The sequence below is a fragment of the Pleurodeles waltl genome, chromosome 9 (assembly GCF_031143425.1).
Source record: "Pleurodeles waltl isolate 20211129_DDA chromosome 9, aPleWal1.hap1.20221129, whole genome shotgun sequence".
In the NCBI taxonomy this organism is placed as follows: domain Eukaryota; kingdom Metazoa; phylum Chordata; class Amphibia; order Caudata; family Salamandridae; genus Pleurodeles; species Pleurodeles waltl.
In genome coordinates this window covers 188,640,074-188,661,291 of record NC_090448.1, presented here as the reverse complement: position 1 = coordinate 188,661,291, position 21,218 = coordinate 188,640,074, and positions in this window count along the sequence as shown.

The following is a 21,218-nucleotide window of genomic DNA, read 5'->3' as shown; positions in this document are numbered from 1 at the left end:
ACTACATGTGCCCAGGGCCTGTAGATTAAATGCTACTAGTGGGCCTGCAGCACTGATTGTGCCACCAACATAAGTAGCCCCTTTACCATGCCTCGGACCAGCCACTGCAAGGCCCTTGTGTGCAGTTTCACTGCCACTTTGACTTGGCATTTAAAAGTACTTGCCAAACCTTAAACTCCCCTTTTGTCTACATATAACTCACCCCTAAGGTAGGCCCTAGGTAACCCATAGGGCAGGGTAAATTCTATTTTTACACTGCTGTGAGGCCTGCTCCTTTCATAGACTAGCGTTAGGGCTACCCTCATATACTGTTGGTAGATTCTAATCTGAAAGGAGGTCATATATAGTATGGCCAGAATGGTAATACAAAATCCTGCTGACTGGTGAAGTTGGATCTAATATTACTATTTTAGAAATGCCACTTTTAGAAAGTGAGCATTTCTCTGCACTTGCATCCTTCTGTGCCTTACAATCCACATCTGGCTGTGTTAGTTGACAGCTCACTTGTGCATTTCACTCAGGCAACCCCAAACACAGGATGCTCAGTCACTCCTGCACACATCTGCATATTGAATGGGTCTTTCTGGGCTGGGAGGTTGGAGGGCCTGACACATAAATGTCAAAGGACAATGACCTGCCCTCACACAATGGACTGCCAAACCCCCTACCGGGACCCTGGCATACAGGATTAAACTGAAAGGGGACCTTGTGCACTGCTAAGCCACTGTTTGAAGTCTCCCTCACGTCACAGCCACATTTTGGTGTATAAACTGGTCTCTGAAACTACCAACTCAGAGACTTCTTAACAAGATACCGCCTGTGAAAAAATAACTCACCTGGACTGCTTTGCTGTAAAGGACTGCTGGCTTGCTGTTGCCCTGCTGCCTTTCTGGCCTCTGGCTCTGCTGAGAAGTGCTCTCCAAGGGCTTGGATTGAGCTTGCCTCCTGTTGCTGAAGTCTTAGGGCCAAAAAGACTTCACTTTCTGCAAAGAAATCCTTGTGCGCCAAATATTTGACACACAGCCTGCTGGAAACGAAGATCGATGCAGCTCCTGCGTTGCGTACAGAAATTCACTGCACAGCCCACTGGATGGACGCACAACCAAGCCAGAATCACTCAGCATGAGTACTCGGACACAGAATCGATGCAGCACCTGGTGTGTGCCAAAATATCTGACGCAATGTGCTACTGGAATGACGCAAGCCTGTGACTCCACCCCACACAGCCAGGATTTCCAAGCATCATCCCGGGGTGCAACAAAGAGCCCTGCACCGCAGTGAGGAATTCAGAACGAACAACACAAGTCCCGTGTTGTGGGAAAAGAAACAACGCATCGTCTGTGGGCACCGGAAATTCCGATGCAAACCCTCTCTTTTTCCATGCAACCTCCTCCTTTGCGATCCTTGTGCATGTAATTTGTAATTTTTGATGCACACCAGGTACTTTGAAAAATCAAGCATAAATTGTCTGTTTCATATTCAAAGACTATTTTGTAACCCTTGAAAGTGATATTTCAGCCTGTATTTATCAAATCTTGATTGGTTTGTCCTAAATCTTCTCAAATAAATATTATAAATTTTTCAAAACCTGTGTGTTGTATTTATGTGGTGTTTATACTGTGTTATTGCATGAATTATTGCACAAATACTTTACACATTGCCTTCTAAGTTAAGCCTGACTGCTCAGTGCCAAGCTACTGGACGGTGGGCACAGGACAATTTGGATTGTGTGTGACTTACCCTGACTAGAATGAGGGTCCTTTCTTGGACAGGGGGTAATCTAACTGCCAACTAAAGACCCCATTTCTAACATTAGAGATCAGCGGTGATCAGCGGTGAGGATAGGACAGTGACATACAGTAGCTATGTGTACACTACCTACCCACAGTTAAAGGTCAACTGGATTTTTCTCTTTTTTTCTGCAATTTCATTTTTCTGCTAGACATTTTAACTTAATCTTCATACAACATGTCTCTGGCTGGGTCTTATGTAGGAGCTGGAGAATTTGACTGAGGCCAAGCTGGAGACATACACCGTCAGTCAGCTGAAAGGATTCTGTAAGGGGATGGGTGTAACTACCCAGGGTGCCTCCAGGAAGGAGGAGTACCAAAAGGTGCTGAGGACCTTGGCAGAAGCCCGTTCACAAGAGAATGTTGAGGTGGAGGTGCCAGATAGTGGCCCCTTAAAGGACTTGCCACCAGCAGTGGGGGATGTTACCCCTGGAATTGTGCCCCCTGGTAAACCAGGGAGCAGTGTTTCTAGCCATGGCCTGACCACAGAGGAAAGAAGGGAGAGAAGAGAATTTCAATTGAAAATGGTAAAGTTAAACATAGAGGCAGAAGAAAGGAAATCTCAAAGAGAGGCTGAGAGAGATGAGGCTGCAGCTGAGAGAGCCTTGGCTGAAAATAAACTTTTGTTGGCTCATGAACTGAGTCTCAAAGAGCTCGATATCAAGGAAAGTCAATCTGAGTCCAACAGTGATGGTGGCAGCATACATGCAGGACCTGCTGGTGACAAGAAGGTTTGTATTCCCAAGAATGTGGTGCCAAGGTATGTGGTGGGAGATGACATTGATAAGTAATTGGCTGCTTATGAAGTTGTACTAAGGGCTCAGGGGGTTCTGAAAAGCAATGGGGGCAGCCTTGTGGTGGTATGTACCAGTTGTGGGGAGGGACACACTCCTTGCATTGGATCCAAGGGATCAAAACACATATGCCCCCATAACAAACACTTTACTTGCCAAGTTTGGGATGACCCCTGAGAAATACCGTCAGAGGTTCAGGGACAGACCCAAACTCTCCACACCAAACTGGGTAGACTTTTTTGATTTCTCCAGTAAGTTACTGAAAGGATAGGTGTGAGGCAGTAAAGTAGATGACTATTTGGAGTTATATAATTTGATCCTGAAAGAGCATATGTTCAGTGTTTGCTTTAGAGAGCTGCACCAGCACCTAGTTGGTAATAAGCTGACTGACCTAACCTGACTAGAGTGAGGGTCCTCTCATGGACAGGGGATAACCTGACTGCCAACCAAAGACCCCATTTCTAACTGTCAGTATGATCTCCACTTCGGGGTAGCAGGAATAGTCATCTATAACTACCAGCATGTGGGATCCATCAGAAAAGCTCCCGAAGTCAGCACTGACTCTCTGCCATGGGGCCATGGGGTCCTCCTCAGTGATAACCAGTGCAGGTGGATCCGGCACCCTGTCCGCTTGGCAGACAAGGAACCCTCTGACCACATCTTCCCCTGTTGGTCCAGACCTTGCTCAGAAACTGATATTTGATTTCACCATGCCTTGGTGAGCTCCATGCACCAGATGGAGAGCCCGATGACTCAGGCAGGCGGTTAGTACAAGACGGGGACCATAGAGTAGACAGCCTTCTTCACTTACAGAGAGCTCGTGGTAGACGTGGTAAAGGGCTTGTAACATGGCTTCAGCCTCAGTGGTGCGGGAAGCCGCTGGGTGTTGCAGAGGGTACCTGTCGCAGAACTGAAGGGCCTCCATGGACATTTGCAAACAGTCATCTTGCAAGAGGTATGGGGAGTGGTCTATCTAGATCCAGCACCAACTTGACACACTCTTCTGTCTCAGTTGCTTCTTTGACTTGTCGGATAGTGGCTGGGCACACATGGCACAACAGGAAATCAGCCAGGTTCTGGGTGCCAGGCTGGGACTCCACTGTGCAGTTGAACTCTTGTAGTTGTAGTATCCCTAATTCAATCTGTGGTGACGGCTTGGAGGATGATCCTTTGATGCATCAACCACTAGCCAGGATTCTAGTTGAGGGCCAAAATAAGCCAGGGTGATGTCTGCAGATAGAACAGTCTTCGTGTTCTCGAACGCGCGCTCCTGGTCTGGGCCCCACACCCAGGGGTGGATGGTTTTGGTCAGATTCCCCCAACAGGACTGTGATGTCTGAGAAGTTCCTCATAAACTGTCCACAGAACATGACCATGCCTAGAAAACTTCTGACTACGGAGACAGAGGTGGGGGCAGGGGCTCACTGGATGTCCTTCACTTTCAATGGGTCTGGGCCTATTCCATGCTCTGTGAACTTGTAGCCAAAGAAACAGAATTCCCTCTTCAGGAATTCAAATTCTGTCACAGTAAATGGTTAGTTCGCGTTCCTGGAGCCTCATGAACACTGCTCGCAGCCAAGCTAAGTGACACTCAAGTGTGCGGTCATGCACCAGGATATCATTGCTGACATTGAGGACCCCACAGAGCCCTTTTAGGATCTCCTTGATGTTGTGCTGGAAAACTTCTGCAGTGTTTGAAATGCCAAAGTTCAAACGGGTGTGCCTCCATAAGCCTCTGTGGGTGGAGAAGGTGATTATGGGATGGGGATCTGGGTGCAGCACAATCTCGTGGTAGCCCAAGCAGAGGTCCATTTTGGAGACTCACCTAGAGCCAGAGAGTTCCCCAATAATGTTTTCTGTGGTCAGGGTCTGGTGCCTCTCACGCTTGATGGCTTGTTTGGATAGGCACATGTCCACGCAGACTCGCAGAGCATCATACTTTTTTTAGGTTTCCGTGCAGTGACTATTGGGGACACCCAGGGAGCTGACCCCAACAGGATGTTGACCCTAACACACTTTCTATAAACCTGGCTTGTTTTAGGAGTCAAAGTTCTTGTTCAACTTTTGTTTAGAGGTGGAAAGCCAGCCTTTGGTGTCTTAGAGTGACCGGGGCTACCAAATCATTGATGTGCATCCAGAGGGGAGGGCCTTTTAGGCATTTGATGCAGTTGAAGAGCATCTCAAAGTCCTTGGTGAGGTCTTCCAAGCCACTGGTATGGAAGCTGAATGCAAACTTGACTAGAGTCAAGCTTTGTGCTTTTGACAGCTGAGTAGGAATCCGGACCCTTCTTGCAAAACGTAGACTTTGGTTGTGATAATGGCTGCTTCATGTGTGATAGCTGCCGTAAATGTGCCAGTTATCTGTAGGGGTTGGGTGTTTCTAAAAGCGTATACCTGGACTCGCATGGACTTGAGGAGCAGAAGTTCAGGTAGGCTACGATACACCTCAGCAGCCATTAGGTTGATTGATGCCCCAGTACTGTATTAGAGCTGGGAGAGGGTGTCCTTGCACTACTACACTGCATGTGGGCAGTTGCCGTCTGTCAGATCTCTATCACCCACTGCTCCCACCACATGGACCACCTCTTGGTCATCGTCCATGTCACTATCTGATGAGGTTCCTGCATAATGAGCTGGTGGAGTTTTGAGGTGACATACCCTTGTGTGAACTAGGCACTCACCTCATCATCTTCATCAGGCAGAGTTCAGTTACTGGCCAGTTCTCTCAAATGCATGCAGAAGACATTTACTGACTCTTCTGGTTTCTGGTGAACATGGAGCAGTAGGAAACACTCAAAGTCTGGGTTGCCATAGGTTTTAAAATGTGCAGTTATAGTCTCCTTCAGCATGTCATAGGTGTGGGGGGTCACTTCAGACACTGTCTTGGAAAACTCGTAGATCTCAGCTCCGCCTAGTTGTAACAGGAGAGGCCATCATCTTTCATCCTTCGCCTCCAGGGCTTTGAAATAGGTCTCAAGTCGCTCAATCCAGGCCTTCCATTGAGCTGCCTGCATTAGGGGGGCAGTAATGTGAAATGGTTTGAGAGCTGGAATGCTCGACATTGGGGGTGTGAGGTGACTCTGTCCACACTAGTCCTGCCCACTCTGTGTTTGGGAAGTGAGGGCTGCATTACACTGCCAGAGTCATGTGTGGCTCCTGGTCACAAGGTGGTGTCTTCGTCCAAGTGCTAAGTGGGAACTCATCCCCTTTGAATGCAGTGGTACCTGGTCAGGTAGGTGTGTAGGGGAGGTAGAGACCAGACTGAACCAGGGGCAATTAGTTAAGTTTGTTTGGGGCAAACACTGTATTTCATTAAAGCTGTAAAGTGTTCAGCATGGAAATGGCATGATCACGTGGTGTGATCCCCAGAGCAGGCACTGTGTTGCACAGCAGGAAATTACAGGGCAGAGGAATACTGGTGTGGCTGCAGGGAGTGGCATCCACCAGGGTGCGGTGTGCATGCTGGAGAAAAACAGGAAGATTCAGGCTGCAGGCAGGCCAAATGCGCAGATGTGTGCTGAACTGCAGGCTATGTGTTGCTCTGGGCAGATCAGCATCCTGCTGTGGGACCGCTTCAGCAGGGCAGTGCCACCGGAGGGGAAGCACTGTGGATGCGGCATGAGGAGGTAGGCAAGTGCGGCAGTGAGGCCCTCCTCATCGCCAGTGTCGTGTGTGCTGCGTTGAATTAAGAGTACACAGAACCACGTTAATGTGACACACACTCTATATTCTTCATTACAATGCCCGCCAGTCTACGTCATGGACTTTGTATACTTTGTTGGTTTCCGCCACATCCGTCCTACCAATATACCTGCTCCCAAAGCAGAGTCAGGTAATTCCCCATATGCGGGACCACCACATGAGGTCGCCACGTACATGCAGCATTACAGCAGCGTTACATGTCCCTGATGACCTGTGAAGCCAGGAGGAAACAGTAGGGAATGGTGGAGCACTTGAAAGAGAGCAGTGACACTCTCTCCTTTCATTTATACTGCGTATTACATGATGATGCCCACACCCTTATCTTGACTGTGCATACCATTTGTGATGCAGTGACATGCTCACCTTTCGTTTTTACAGCATGTCAAGCGATAATGCGCAAACCATTTTTTGACTGCACATATTATCAGTGATGCGCACACCATTTAACTGAGCATGCAAGTCAGCTTACTTCCAGGTACTATTCAACTTTACTAATTTACCATTTACATAGGGTATAATGATGTGATGCGCACATCATTTTATTGACTGTGTATACCAACTACGGATCATTTGTAGCCTCCTTGTGTATTTTATGGTGATGTGCACACAAGCAGAACTTTATTCTGCATATCATTTTCATTGTATTACTATACCCTATATATTGTGTTGAGTTTGCTTGCTGTAACATCCCTTGTTAAACTAAGTAGTAAGAACTTGAACCAAGTAGTTGGAACTTAAAAGTAGGACACTATTTATTTATTGTTTAGAACATTGTTATCTGAGTTGGCATATTATGCAGAATGTTACTGCACCTCCATTTTTCCTCTCTTCTCCATGTGAACCCACTATACCATGACAAATATGGAAGAAGGTATTCAGTCACTGAGCTTGTCTTTGTGATACTACTCTCAGTGCAGAGAGAAAGGCATACTTTCTAATGCATTGACTGGGGTCGTAAGGCCAGGATGTTTTCAAGAATCTTTCTGATCTCTCAGGCAGTTATTCCTTGAGTCTAAATGTATATGAGATATGCATGAAATGCATTATTTAGCAACAGTTGACACAGTTCTTGGAAAGCATCATTTTGGGAGGGGAATGCAAAGACAAGGTGAGATGGTGGAACAGTACATCACAGAATTGCATGAATTTATCAGCTACTTGTTATTTTGAGGCATCTCTAGAGGAGCTTTTGAGGGATCAATTGATGTTGGGATGCATATTGGATGAGGCTTGTGAAAGTTTGTGGTGAAAGGACAATACACTTTTACAAGAAGTACTCACAACTGCTAAGACACATGAACACTTGAAAGCCTGTGTTGATATTATAAGGAAAGGTGTTGCTGCAGATAAGAATGAGAACGTCAATGGGAAGTCATTCAGGAGAAATCGGAAAAGGTAAATCTTCTAGTGTGAAAAGTTTTTTAAAGTCAGGGTAAGACCTTTTGCTGCTGCAATTCTGGGCATATTGCAAATTTGAAGGATTGTCCAGGCTGGCGGACCACATGTAAAAACTATAGATGCTAGTTACATGTTACCAGGTGCTGTAGGTCAGCAAAAGACTCAAAGAAAGTCAGGGAGATAACATTTTGGGAATGGAATGTTGAAGAGGTTATTATCCTTCATGTGAAGGCGTCTTTAGGTGAGGGTCTCTTGGAAATGGTTGAGGTCAACAGTGAGCCGTTAAAAATGCTTTTCAGTTGGGATGAGAATATAACATTGGGGGCCACAGAGTGATGGTCCCATGAGATCATGAATCAGAAAGCCAATAGGAAGGCCAGATTTTGTGTGGATTTAAGGTAACTTAACAAAACCATTGTGGTGGACCACTATCCACTTCCCAATATAAGTGAAATGCTGAGATCTCTTGATGGGGCTAAACATTTTTCCTTTATGGACTTGACATCAGCCTACCACCAAATAAGATTTCATCCATTACCCCAGAAATTTATGACATTTGTGATGCCCTTTGGCACGTTCAAATTCTTGAGCATGCCATTTGTGCTTCTATCAGCCACCACTGTATTTCAGAGAGCGATAGAGTGTATTCTTTGTTGATATGGGGGTGTCAAGGTGTATCAGGATGACGTTTGATTCTTGGGACAAATCTGAAGGAACACAATGACAGATTGAGAAGAGTTTTATTTGAACTAAAAGATGCTTGGTTAACGTTGAGAGCTGATAAATGCAGGTTTGATGTCCAAGAAAATGAATTTTTGGGACATTTGGTATCAGAGCCTTGAACAAAAATCAACCCTAGTACATACAGTTAGTAGCCTCTGAACACCCCAAGATAATGGTGAACTGGTGAAGTTCTTTGAAAAGGCTGCATTTTATTCTAAATTTGAGCCAAGATTTGCAGAAAAGACAGGTTGTATGGGGGAGTTGTTAAAAAAGGGTAAAACATTAAGGGCCTCATTACAACACTGGCGTCAACGACCGCCAGGGGTGAAGTGGCGATTGTACCGCCAACAGGCTGGTGGTACAAATCGCCATACTTGGACCGCAGCGGTAGCACTGCGGTCACACCACCGGGACCGGCGGTTTACCGCCATGGTTGTCCCGGTGGTCTGAATCCACCAGGGCAGCGTTGCACTGGGGATTTTGACTCCCCTTCCCGCCAGACTGTCCACAGCGGTAGACACCGCCATGGAAAGGCTGGCAGGAAGGGGAGTTGCGTGGTCCCTGGGGGCTCCTGAACTGTCCACGCACTTGGCATGGGCAGTGCAGGGGCCCCCAGGCAAAGCCCCGTCACGATTTTCACTGTCTGCCTCGCATTAGGAGCTGGCTGCAAAGTTACGGCCGACATCCCCACTGGGCCGGCGGGCAGAAACTCTGTTTCCTCCTGCCGGCCCAGTGGGGATGTCCAAAGGCAGCCAGGAGGTGTCCGGCTGCATGAGTGGCCGACTGGCAGTACAGCCTTGGCGGTCGGCCTTGTCCGACCACCAAGGTTGTAATGAGGGCCGAATTTGGTGTCAGAATGCAGTAAAGAATTTGAATGTGTGAAACGATGTTTGAATGACGCTCCCATCTTGGGAAGCTTTTATCCCTAGGGTGAGTCTTATATTATAACAGAGGTGAGCTCAAAGGTATTAGGGGCTGGTCTAATGCAAAAAGGAAAAGAAAGGACCATTCTGTTTATCTCTTGGGTTCTGAAAGGTGTGAAAGTGAATTATTCGGTTGTGAAACAGGAGGTAGTGAGGTGATTTGGGAAGTGTGTAAATTGAGGAAATTCCTTTGGGGAAGAAAGTTTGAAATCAAGATGGATCACAAGCCCCTTAGGGAGGTGTTTTCAATGAAGGGTATAGATGTGGTTTCACATAGGATTCAAAAGTGGGTGTTTGACCTGCAAGAATTAGAGTTTGTTGTTTCTTTTGTGTGCCTGGAGTCAAGAATGTTCTGATGATCTGTTTATCTAGAATAGATGTTGAATCTGGAACACTGGATGAAAAGGATTGGTTTGGTAGAGAGGACTATTTGGGTATTGTTTCTGAACATGTATGGAGAGATGGTATAATGTTGAGAAGATTTTTTAAATTATTTCCTCTGGCTGATATGAGAAAAACAATTGTAGTGAGGATGTGAAAACATATTGGCAGGTGAGGGATGAGTCAGTGGTTGTCAATGGATTGCTTAGGAAGTGTAGTAAGTTGGTCCCTCCAGGAAGCCTGACAAAGAAGTTGGTTGCTGGTGCCCATGCTAACCACATGGGTATTGAAAAATCCAAAAAGAGGATCAGAGAAAGCTATTGGTGGCCTGCTATGGATTTATTTGTGGAGACAGAGGTAAGAAAATCTCTGTGGAATGTTCAAAAAGTGACATGATGTTTAAGTGTGGGAAACAATCTGTGGGGTTGAGGGAGCACTCTAGTTGTCCTTGGACTGATATTGCCCTGGACAATCTACACCCAGTGAAAATAAAATCCTATGATAGATATGTTCTTGTGTGTGTGGACATGTACTCAATATGATTGAAGCAGTGAGTTCAGAGGAATCTGGAGTGAATATACATTTTTTGGAAGAATTGTTCAAAAGTGAGTGGTTCCCTTTCACCTTACTCTCTGATAATGGTGTGCAGCTCACTTCTGGTGGGGTTGAAGAGCGTCTGAAAGTGAGAAGGATAATGCATAAGTGGGCAGTCCTATATTGCCCAAAGAGCAATGGAGTAGTAGAAAAATTAACAAAAGTACTGAAGAAAGCCTTGCAACAAGCCCTAGTGTGTGGTGAGAAGTGAGAAACAGGGATGAGAAAAAGCATATGTGAATATCACTTCACCCCAGATTCCACAACAGGTGTTGCACCTTTCTAACTGTTCAGAAGCAGAGTTGCTAATACTGAAGTTGTTTTGATGTTGGTATCTGAGGAAAGAATGATGGTGAATGATCGAGTTGGGAAAGCTGATGGATGGGAAGAAAAGGAAAAAGGAAAGATGGAGAACAGGAAGATGTGGTACGATAGGAGAAAGACTGTAAAAGGTACTGTGGTACAAGTTGGTGACTGGGTGACAATAATGTCTCCCAGAAAAGATAGGAAGATTTCTAAATTTAGTCAACCTTTGAAGGTTATCAAATTGTTTACTAATGCAGTAAAAACCAGTGATCATAGAATTTGGAACTTAAGCATGTTGGCCAGGTACTATCCCACAGATCAATATCACCAATCTCTGTGAGAGGCAAACAATGCACCAGAAGGGCCCGGTGAACATATTGGAAGACTTCAGCATTTAAGTAGGATACATCCTCACCTACAGGATGATGTAAAATGTGTATAATAGATGACTTTTAAGGTTGCAAGATTGTTCATTCTTGTAGAGGACTTCTTATGTTACTGCATTAACTTTGTACTTGTCATTCATTTTCGTGGATGTAATTGTGTGTGTAACTTATATAGCTTAAATGGAAATTGATGTATCTATTTAATATTGGGTGAGGGAAGTGATGTGGTGTTCTGTATCTGAGTGATGAGGCTGTTGAATCTTCATGAGGATGGGGTCTCTGCTGATAACTACTTAAGAAAGAAGTTAAGATCTTCTTTTACACCAGTGTGGTACATTTGTTGAACTTTTACACCATGCTTAACCAGCTTGGAGAAAGTTCCCTCAGAACACATGATAATGTTTCAGAGATGGTCTAACTTTAGAAGACTCCTTAATGATGCTGTGTGGGTGACTGCGGCAGTAATTATATTATATATTAGCTAAAACACAAATCCATACCACAATAGTGGTCACCCTTTGTTAAAAACAATTAAACAAATCAGGTCCCCAGAGTTTATAAAGAGCTAAACCCTGTATGTGTAACATTATTTTAGCTTAGTATAAACTGGAGGCCATAAGTAAACAACAAGGACTAAACATCAGCAAACATGGGAAAATAGTTTGGCATAATCCATACATATGAATGATTAATTTGATGGGGGCTTCAGCACTCACTTTGGTAGCATTTTTAGATCAAATCTTCTTTAGAGCACTTTTGATAAGTGATCCTTCAAATACTGTTTTGTTCACTGGACACATTTGAAAATGTAGGCTTGTCCTCCATTGCAGTGACAGGCAACCCTTCTCAAAGCTCTGGTACAGCACACTCTGTGGATCCACTACTTGACCAGATGTGTAGAACATACATTATTTGAAATTAGCTTGCTTGCATTTATTATCAAAAAATTATAAAGTTAATGCAAGATTCAATTTTAACATACTACATGTGAGTAATGTTTACTGGAAAATGCTGAAATGAATAATGTAGAATGTGAAGGATCTAAATAGAATCTTGATACAATTAAAATAGGCAGTGTTTAAAAGTGGCAAGGATTTTTTCGCCAGCTATATATTTAATAATACATGTGGAAAATTGGTTGGGTGCAGAGTAAATATAAGCAGGGACTTTATAAAAGGTGTTGTATAAGCCCCGGTGAGGGGAAAACAGCCACATTTGTTTTTCCCATTGTAGTCAATGGGCTCCATAGGCTAACACTGGAGACTTTATTTTAAAATAATAAAATCTTATTCACAGTAGAGTTGAGCTAAATATAGCAATTTTAGTACCAAATTAAATGTCATAATAAATCCAACAATGTGCCAGTGTTGAATGTAATATAACTAACACAGGGAAAGAGTTTCAGCTTTGTAGTCCCCATTCCTGATAGGTCAGCGAGTGAATGAGGTGTGAAATGGCATAGGCTGACACAAAGGAAGCATCTTGGGTGGAGAAATGCTTCAGCAGATGGCAGAGCAGGATGGGGAAAAGTAGTCAAACTGGTCTTTAAAGGAGGGAAAACTACTTGGGACAGAAACCGGGCCTCCCCCATTTCCTTCACCCCCGGAGAGCTAGGAACCCCACTGATTAGATTAAAAGAAGGGCTGGAGGAAGTTTGGTAGGGAATATGACCCCACCAGTGGGTAGGCTCATCCAGATGTAATCTTCAAGGGCAGAGTTTCTCCTTGTTAGATTTTTAAAGAATTTTGATTTCTGGGATTGATTTTTGCCACACTTCACAGGAAGTGATCACCCTAGAGGGTGTTGGCCTGCACCCCATTGGACAGGAGCACCCCCTGCTTTCCACCGCCAGGAGCAAGGATAGATGTGGCAGAGCTTCCCCTAAAAATCATATCCGCACTGGAAGAAGATACTGGAAGAAGAAGGACTGCCCTAATGGACCTCTGGCCTGCACCCGTACCCTATACTCAGAAGGACTACACCAGCTGCACACTTTGGGCTTCAAAAAGAAACAGATTTTGCCTTGATTCTGCAAATCACAGCATGGACTCCTTGTAAGCTACAGTACAGAGGAGCTGGACAGAATCCCCTGCATCACATCCTGCAGGAACAGCCCAGCTGACCAGTGTCCAGTGGCCATTTAAGGATTCTGACCAGGTTCAATTTGGGAACTGAAGTTCCAACTTTAAAGCAACAACTCAGAGCTTTTGGAACCCAGGAGCCAGTTTGTGGACACTTTGAGGACCCAAAAAGTACTTCTAGATAAATGTATACTTCCAAGCCCACCAGAGGTGGGGATTTCATGCAACTGGATATTAGGACATCACTGCTGCAGAAAATTGCATATCGCAGCCTTATTTTGATTGGTGAAAATGTACCAGCTAAAGTTCGTGCTTACTTTTCTCCTTTAGCGGGGGCTGGTAAACAGTTGCTGATCAGCACCTATGCATTAACTTCTCGCCACTGTGAGAGGTATTGACAATAACATCATTGCTATGTCCAGTGGCAGGGAATCTAAGTGCATGGATGTAGAATAACAGTGACCCACCTACTGCTTCTGCCCATTAATTCACCACTGGTTTCAAAACTTGCACAGTTACAGTGAACCACCAGAACTTTGCACATCTATAGAAACAAACTGCTTATTTATTACACGTCACATGTGCCAGATTGAACTACAACCGACTTTTTAACAACACCAGTTTTGGTTTCAAAACGTACACTTTTTTTATATGTCCGGAAGTAAGGGTTTGAAGCTGTCAGCATTCAAAATATAATTGATTAAAAATTAAGTATGGCCTGAAGCTGTGACATTTGTGAGTAACATTTTCAAATCTGGTTATGTACTTTGTATTCTGGTATTTACAGCAGAGCTGCAAGTCCATAGTTCCAAAAGACAAAGAATAAAAACAGTACTCAAAACTGTTCAGAACAAACTGAAGTTCCTATAATCTTCACTACAGTACAGTTCCATGTGAATTGCAATTACATATCGCAATCCCATATGTAAGAAACTGAGTTTCTTTTGCGATTCCCGGTGGGTCGCTCATAGACCTGCCTCATTAATATTAATGAGGTAGGTCGCAATTTGCGATCCACCGGGAATTGCAAAAATCACAGCGATGGTGGCCTGCTTGTGTCAGCAGACCATTATGGGGGTCATTACAACATTGGTGACAAAAAGCGCTTACCTCCGTGCAGAAGACCGCCAATACACCCCCGCGACCCCAGAAATCCGCCACAGCTATTATGACCCACATCTCTTAATCCGCCGAAATTCAGACACCCACACAAGTCCCCCACACCAAAGGTCAGTGATAAACTGGAGAAAACAAATCCTCCACCGTCACGCCAACAGAAACATGCCCATGCTATCACGACCCACGAATCCACGCAGCGGTCTTTCAACTGCGGTATTCCATTGGCGGTACACACTGCCGCGCTCAAAATACACACACATCTCCAAAACACAGCCACATTGGACAATTCAAATTACACACACCTGATTCACATACAAACACCACTTCCACACTTCCACACACCCAATACAATATAAAACACACACCCACATCACCCACAAACCCCTACAAACAAAAATTATTGACGAAGGCCAGAGAGAGAGCACAGCATAGACAACCCCACCACACAGAGGCACACAACACCATCACCCACACAACATCCACGCACAAAACACCACACACCACTACACATCACCACACTCATCACCACATACACCACCCCACACATCACCTACACCACCCCATGGCACGGCAAAGACACTCCAGGTTCTCCGAGGAGCTCAGGGTCATAGTGGAGGAAATCGTACGGGTAGAGCCACAGCTATTTGGAGCATAGGTGCAGCACACCTCCATAGCTAGGAAGATGGAGCTATGGCGAAGAATAGTCGACAGTGGGACAGCACCCAAGAAATCGGGAGGACATCAGGAAGAGGTGGAACGACCTACGTGGGAAGGTGTGTTCCGTGGTTTCCAGGCACAACATCGCGGTACAGCGGACTGGCGGCGGACCCCCACCTCCTCCCCCACAACTAACAACATGGGAGGAGCAGGTCTTGACCATTATGCATCCTGAGGGCCTCAGAGGAGTCGGTGGAGGAATGGACACTGGTAAGTCAAATTTTAACTATCATATTCCCCACCCTACCTGCATGCTATCACACACCCCCACACTCACCCCCTCCCCTATCAATCCAACTCCTCACTAATGTACTAATAACACAAACCACCCATTCCAACACCAAGCCCTGCATGACACAACAAAACATGGACACCCCTCACTAAAGCATGCCCACTGCACATACCCAAAACACCCCCCAACCATCATCACACAAGCCCCCACACAGGAATGCTAGCACTGGGGTACACGCTCACCCACCCATTGCACACCATGACACACACACATGCAATAACCATGCTTTTAAACCCATGCAGGACCACTACCTAACGTCACCAGACAGGAGGGTCCAGACATCTCTACCCCACCCACAGAAGAGGCCCACAGTGATGACATCAGCTTTGGCCAACTGGATCCAGATGAGCAGCCCGGACCATCGTGGGCTTTGGGACAGTCGATTCCCCTTGCACAGGCACAGCCCAACACAGACCTTCCACCCTCTGGAAACACCAGCACAGCACCCACCCAGCGGGCCTATACCTCCGTACCCAGGACACGTCAATCAGCTGTGTATCCACCACTACAGGGAACCCAGGATAACCCACCACCCCAACAACAACAGGGACCTGGGGGTAGTGGTAGTGGGCACACGGTCCAGGGGACGGAGGCCCAGGAACACAGGGGAACTGGGAGGGCTGCTGTGCGACAGGGGGCGGACAGGCCAAGGAAACCCACTCTCCACAAGGCCCTCTCCTCCATCATGGGAGCATACCACCACTACCAGGAGACGATGGCTACGGTCCTGGTCAAGTTTCAGGAGACCCAGTGCCTGCAGGAGGAACAGTATTTGGGGTTCAGGGAGGAACTCAGAACCTTCAGCTCCGCCCTGGGCACCATCGTAGGGGTGCTGAAGGACATATATAACACCATGAGGGACACCGTGGCACTCCAAGGGGCCCCTGACACTTGCATGGACGATGAACTGCCCACCACCTCCGCCGGCGCTAGTGGACAGGACACCCCGCCACAGGACCACCACACCAGCACCCCACCCCCTGCAAACGGAGAACCACCCCCCAAGTGGTCCCTGAGATCCAGGAACAGGACAGAGCATGATGGCAAGACCCCCACCAAGAAATGAGACCACCCTGATTGTCATCCCACTGTCCCACTTTGTAACCCTGTCCATATTGGAACTGCCCCAGCTCCACTTCCTATGCCCATATGGGCAGTGCACCTGTGAGACTAATAGACTGGACTCTGCCATGGACATTCCTCCACCATCACCCCTCTCCATTTTACCACCCCCTCCAATAATTAGCACTTCCATAAACACCCTTGAAGCACAAAACAATCTGGAGTCAGTCTGAGAAAAAAATGTGCATTAGCAATGACAGTGACAAAATCCGTTCTCAAATGTAATGTCAACATACCTATGTCACACATCACAAGTCCATGAAGGATGCAAGCAGATGACACACGGTGGTAACCACACCTGTGAAACCGTGATGGAAATGTACAACTCAGTTACCAAATACTGCTTGAAATTGACAGGCAGGATAGAGGTAGAAGTGTGAAAGTACTTGTAGTAGGCAAGAAAGTGTTCTCACCTGTGTGTCACTGGAAATATTGCTGGATGACTGAGTCCCTGTTGTCAATGTCTTCTTCCTCTGCTTCCTCCTCATCACTGTCCACAGGCTCCACAGCTGCCACAACACAGTCATCTGGACCATCCTCCTGCAGAAAAGGTACCTGGCTTCACAAAGCAAGATTGTAAAGCATACAGCAGGCGATGATGATCTGGCACACCTTCCTTGGTGAATAGAATAGGGAACCACCTGTCATACGGAGGCACCTGAACCTGGCCTTCAGGAGGCCGAAGGTGCGTTCGATCACCCTCCTAGTCCGCCCATGGGCCTCATTGCAGCGTTCCTCTGCCCTGGTCCTGGGATTCCTCACTGGGGTCAGTAGCCATGACAGGTTGGGGTAACCAGAGTCCCCTAATAGCCACACCCGGTGCCTCTGGAGTTGACCCATCACATAAGCGATGCTGCTATTGCGCAGGATGTAGGCGTCATGCACAGAGCCAGGGAACATAGCATTTACCTGGGAGATGTACTGGTCTGCCAAACATACCATCTGTACATTCATCAAATGATAACTCTTCTGGTTCCTGTTCACCAGTTCACTCCTTTGGGGGGAGACCAGAGGTACATGGGTCCCATCAATGGCACCTATGATGTTAGGGATATGTCCAAGGGCATAGAAGTCACCTTTAACAGTAGCCAAATCCTCCACCTGAGGGAAAACGATGTAGCTCCTCATGTGTTTCAGCAGGGCAGACAACACTCTAGACAACACGTTGGAAAACATAGGCTGGGACATCCCTGATGCAATGGCCACTGTTGTTTGAAATGACCCACTTGCAAGGAAATGGAGCACTGATAGCACCTGCACTTGAGGGGGGGATTCCTGTGGGATGGTGGATTGCTGACATCAGGTCAGGCTCCAACTGGGTACACAGTTCCTGGATTGTGGCACGGTTAAACCTGTAGGTGATGATTAAATGTCGCTCCTCCATTGTCAACAGGTTCACCAGCGGTCGGTACACCGGAGGATTCCGCCATCTCCTCACATGTTCAAGCTGACGGTGCCTAGGAAGGACAACAGCGACCACAGAGTCAAGCAACTCAGAGGTATGTACCCACAGCTACACTGAACACGAAACATAATCAAAAAAGTTGTCTCTCAGTGTGTAGAGTCCAGGCCTAGGTATGTTTGACGCAGTTGAAAATAAAGCCATGTGGGCCCCTGAAATGGCAGCTGCCTGACCTCCAAAGTGGGAACTGCGCTGGCGTTGTACTCCGTCGCGGTAGGTGGTCGAAGACCGCGGCGCAATGCTGCATTGGTTAACATTGGACCCCATGGGTCCCAAGAGCCAATGACGAAGTGCGCCGGCGGTGATGATACGCACCGCCGCGAACGTCACCGCCGCGGACGTGACCGCCATTTTCTATCTGTTGAATCACTTGATACCTGATCTTCGACAGGAGAGGACCTATACTGCAAGTGCTGCTGTGACCTCAGTCTGGAAGAGACAATGGCTCGTACGTCTGGGGAAAGGGCCCCTGCATTTACTGCACAGGAGTTGGAGAAGCTCGTGGACGGGGTCCTCTCCCAGTACACGCTACTCTACAGTCCTCCAGACCAACAGGTGAGTACATAGGGTGCAAGTTGTATGGTCTATGCCTGGGCGGAGAGGGCTGGTTGTAAGAAGGAAGGGGGCAGAGTTCTGCGAGCATGAAGGACTGTGAATGCATGTGCCACGTGGCAAGGGCAGGGATGTGGCCCACTCACTCTGACGGTGCAGTTGGTAATGACTTCTCTTCTTCCCTTGTATATGTCATGTAGATCAGCGCCCACCAGAAGAAGGATATTTGGCCTGCCATCGCCAAGGACGTCCGGACCCTGGGGGTCCACCAGAGACGGAGCACCCACTGCCGGAAAAGATGGGAGGACATTCGCCGCTGGAGCAAGAAGACGGCGGAGGCTCAGCTGGGGATGGCATCCCAACGTGGGAGGGGTGCCCGTCGCACCATGGCCCCCCTGATGTTCCGGGTCCTGGCAGTGGCCTATCCTGAGTTGGATGGGCACTTGAGGGCATCACAGCAGACACAAGGTGGTGAGTACAACATAATTCAGTGGACTTTGCGCGCAGTGAAGGTGTCTGGGTGGGGGAGGAGGGCTGTGGGTTTCCCTAGGCCAGGGCAAGTTCCGTAGGCTAGGCCCCTCCGTAATGCAGCCCATGTGGCACTCCACCCCACCTCTGTAGAGTGCCAAGTAAACGTATACATGCCCCTGTGTCATCTATGTGTGCTGATGTCCACCATAGCCATGTAGGCCATTCCCCAGGAACTGCATCTGTAGAGCCCAACAGCGCGGCGTAGTGCAGGGGGCTACTGTGTCTGTATTGTCCGCCAACGGTAAGCCATACACTCAACCTGCCTTTCTTCTGTCGTCGTCCCCCTTTTTGTGCTCTCCCTGTTCTTTTGTGCATCAGCATCATCAGGCGGAGGTATAGTGGCACCGGAGCACGAGGGAGCTGCATCCCACATGGCCATGGATGGCCACACCACGGAGTCTGAATACACCAGTGGGACGGAGGTCGAGGGGAGCTTCACAGTGGTCACCGGATCAGCAACCAGCGACACGTACTCATCCTCCGATGGGAGCTCTCTTGTGGTGGCGGCAAAATCTGTGTACCCCACTTCTGCAGGTACAGGCGCCACCCCCCCACCAGCACCGCCCTCCCAGCAGCCCCTCAGCCTTCGCCCTGTGCCCGCTCACCCAGGAGAGTTGGCATCACCTTCGCCCCAGGCACCTCAGCCCCTGCCCCTGTCACCTCTGCTGCCCTCAATGAGGAGGCCATTGACCTCCTCAGGTCACTCACTGTTGGGCAGTCCACCATTGTGAATGCCATCCAGGGTGTAGAAAGGGATCTGCAACACACTAATGCATTCCTGGAGGGCATTCATTCTGGTCAGGCTGCCTATCATCGAACCCTGCAATCTCTGGCCTCAGCACTGATGGCAGCCATTGTCCCTGTCTCTAGCCTCCCCCCTCCAACTTCCTCTACCCAGACCCAATCCCCTGTACCTCTGCCTATCCCAAGCACACCATCAGACCAGCCTGCACACACGTCAACACACAAGGGAAGCTCAGGCAAACATAGGCACCACACATCCCACCGGCACTCACACAAGCATCACACACATACAGACACAGCAACATCCACTGCATCCATTGTGTCCCCCTCCTCGTCGTCTCCCTCCTCCCTCCCAGTGTCGTCTACACTCTCACCTGCATGCACTACCACTACAGCCACTAGGACCCGCACCAGCACACCCACCACCACACCCCGCTCACCTGCACTCACCACCCCACTACCATTTACACGTCCCCTGTGTCCTCTCCCAGTGTGTCTGTGACGCCCCCTCCCAAAGTACGCAAACGCAGGCACACACCCACCCAACAGCCATCCACCTCACAACAGCCTCCAGCGCTTGCACCTGCACCCTAATCAACCAAATTTACACCTCCTACAACCACCTCCTCTTCCTCTACTCCCAGACCCCCTCCAGCTACCCGTCCCAGTGTTCGTCAGAAACTTTTCCTCAGCCACCTTGACCTCTTTCCCACCACCACCCCCCCCTCCAATTCATAGGTCCCGTACTAGCACCTCAGCCAAAAAATCGCCGGTACCAGTGGTGCCTGTTAGAGGTATGTGGAGTGCACCGGCCACCAGGGCAGCCAGTGTGACACGGAGCCACAGCACAGCCAGTCCCCCCCTGTGAAGCACCAGAAGTTGGACAGTGCCCGACGGGATAGGGGGAAGACTCCAGCCGGCAAAGCCGCTCACAAGGGTCCCAGGGGAGTGTCCACTCAGCTGTGACTCCTCCCTGCACTACTAATCGTGATGTATATTTTGTTGAATGTGAAATTAGATCTGTATATATTTTCTTACTGTATTTTGATACATTACAATGGTTGCACTCATTTCCTTTTGTCTTTGCATTCTTCCGGGGGGTATTGGGGTTGTTACTGTACTGTTAGGATATGCATTGGTGTGTGTGTTGTAGTGGGTGAGGGTCGGGTGGGGGTGGGGGTGTTGTGTGTGTGTGTCCCTGACTTTTGCCTTCCCCCTCCCCTATGTCGTAGGTGCAGTACTCACCGTTGTCTTCGGCGCCGGCGTTGATGATGATCGTACAGGAGCAGGAAGACTATTGCAGGGAGTATTTGGAGTTCCGGCTCCATGGTGGCCTCCTTCCTCATGGAGTGTGTAGAGGTGAGCGTTTTCCCATTGAAATGGCTGTTTCTGCCGTGTTTTTATCCACGGTGAATCCGCCCTGGAAAAGGTGGCGGATTGGTAGGTTGTGATACTGTGGGCGGTACTTTGTCTCCCGCCTGTCTGTTGGTGGTGACCGCCGCGCTGTTTGTCTGTACCGCCGTGGCGGTCGGAGTGTTAAAGTGGCTGTCTTTGTCGGCGGTTTCTGCCACGGTCATAATTCCCATTTTTTTACCGCCGGC